This window comes from Talpa occidentalis, unplaced genomic scaffold, assembly GCF_014898055.3.
Source record: "Talpa occidentalis isolate TD23 unplaced genomic scaffold, MPIMG_talOcc4v2.1 talOcc4.5, whole genome shotgun sequence".
NCBI lineage: Eukaryota > Metazoa > Chordata > Mammalia > Eulipotyphla > Talpidae > Talpa > Talpa occidentalis.
In genome coordinates this window covers 34634250-34636314 of record NW_023604861.1, presented here as the reverse complement: position 1 = coordinate 34636314, position 2065 = coordinate 34634250, and the positions used below count along the sequence as shown (strand labels likewise).

General features: G+C 39.1%; 1 pseudogene; it reads left to right on the top strand.

The window, feature by feature from the left end:
* The first annotated feature begins 331 nt into the window (after window positions 1-331).
* LOC119259616 (dnaJ homolog subfamily A member 1-like) lies at window positions 332-1501 on the top strand (annotated as a pseudogene).
* The last annotated feature ends 564 nt before the right edge of the window (window positions 1502-2065 follow it).

The following is a 2065-nucleotide window of genomic DNA, read 5'->3' as shown; positions in this document are numbered from 1 at the left end:
AAAAACCAAAGAAATGAAAGCGTCTTCAATAAATAGGGTTGGGAAAACTGGACAACCACAAGCAAAAGAATGATTAAACCACTATTTTACATCATATAAAATATTAAATCAAATTGGCTGAATGACTTAGAGGTAAGATCTGAAGCTATATAATATAAAGAGGAAAACGTATAGAAGACACTTCACAATATTCGTTTAGAGAATATATTTGGGGAAATTTCCAGAACGCCCGGTGAGAGGTCGGGGAGCAGCGGCTGCCAGAGCTGAGCACGGCAATGCACGCATTCCGGCTCCCCCATACCGGCCTCAACACGTTTACTGGCTGTAGAAAATGGTAAAAGAAACCACTTACTAGAATGTTTTGGGAGTCAAACGAAATGCCACCCCAGAAGAATTGAAAAAGGCTTACAGGAAGCTGGCCTTGAAGTACTACCCTGATAAGTATCCAAATGAAGGAGAGTTTAAACAGATTTGTTAAGCTATGAAGTGCTCTCTGATGCAAAGAAAAGGGACTTGTATGACAAAGGAGGAGAACATACCATTAAAGAAGGTGGAGCAGGTGGTGGTTTTGGCACCTCCATCGACATCTTTGATACTGTTTTTTGGAGGAGGAGGAAGGATGCAGAGAGAAAGGAGAGGTAAAAATGTTGTGCATCAACTTTCAGTAACCTTAGAAGACTTACATAATGGTGCAACAAGAAAGCTAGCTCTGCAAAACAATGTGATTTGTGACAAATGTGAAGGTCGAGGTGGTAAGAAAGGAGCAGTAGAGTGCTGTGCCAATTGCCCAGGCACCAGAATGCAAAAAGAATTCATCAGATAGGACCTGGAATGATTCAGCAAATTCAGTCTGTATACATGGAATGCCAGGGCCATGGGGAACAGATCAATCCTAAAGATAGATGTAAAAGCTGCAATGGAAGGAAGATAGTTCAAGAGAAGAAGATTCTAGAAGTTCACATCAATAAAGGCATGAAAGATGGCCAAAAGATAACATTCCATGGTGAAGGAGACCAAGAGCCAGGACTGGAGCCAGGAGACATTATCATTGTTTTAGATGAGAAGGACCACGCTGTTTTTATTAGGGGAGGAGAAGATCTATTCATGTATATGGACATACAATTGGTGGAAGTATTGTGTGGCTTTCAAAAGCCAGTTTCTACTCTTGACAACTGAACCATACTAATCACTTCTCATCCAGGTCAGATTGTCAAGCATGGAGATATCAAGTGTGTGCTAAATGAAAGCATAACAATTTATCATAGACCATATGAAAAGGGTTGCCTAATCACTGAATTTAAGGTAAACTTTCCTGAGAATGGCTTTCTCCCTGCTGGAAAAACTCCTACCTCAGAGGAAAGAAGAAGAGACTGATGAAATGGGCCAGGTAGAACGAGTGGATTTTGATCCAAACCAGGAAAGGTGACGACACTACAATGGAGAAGCTTATGAGGGCGATGAACATCATCCTAGGGATGGTGTTCAGTGTCAGACCTCTTAACAGGGCCAGCGAATAACACTCACTGCTGGCAGTTTATATGCTGTAGTAAATGAGTGAAGGACTATAATCAATACTATCACTACTTGGCAATTGTTTTTGTTTTAATATTCAACTATAGCTGTGTTTTAAAGTTAAATGAAGAATAAACTCAAATATAAAAGCTCCACCTTTGCCCTGTACGTATGATGACTTCAGTATGCAAGATGAAGTTTAATACCTGTAAAAAATACTTATAAAGAATTGCTCCGAGCATTTGTTAGGGCATGCATTGTAATTGATTTTGGCTATCTATGTACATGAAATAGTGTAGACTGAAAAGTTCTAGGTATGTGTATTGATTTCAGTGTTTGACCCTTGTTTAAACTCTGAAAGTTAAAACTGTATTTAACTGGCAGTCAAAGAATTTAATTTGTTAGGGCAGTGTTGTTCTGTATAACTACTTGTATTAAGTGGGGGTCATTGTGATACCTCTACATTTATTCTATTGCCTCGACTGTTATTTGATGGCATGATAAATAATTTAGCCTGTGGTATCAGTGATAGAAAAGATAACCTTTCTAAAGT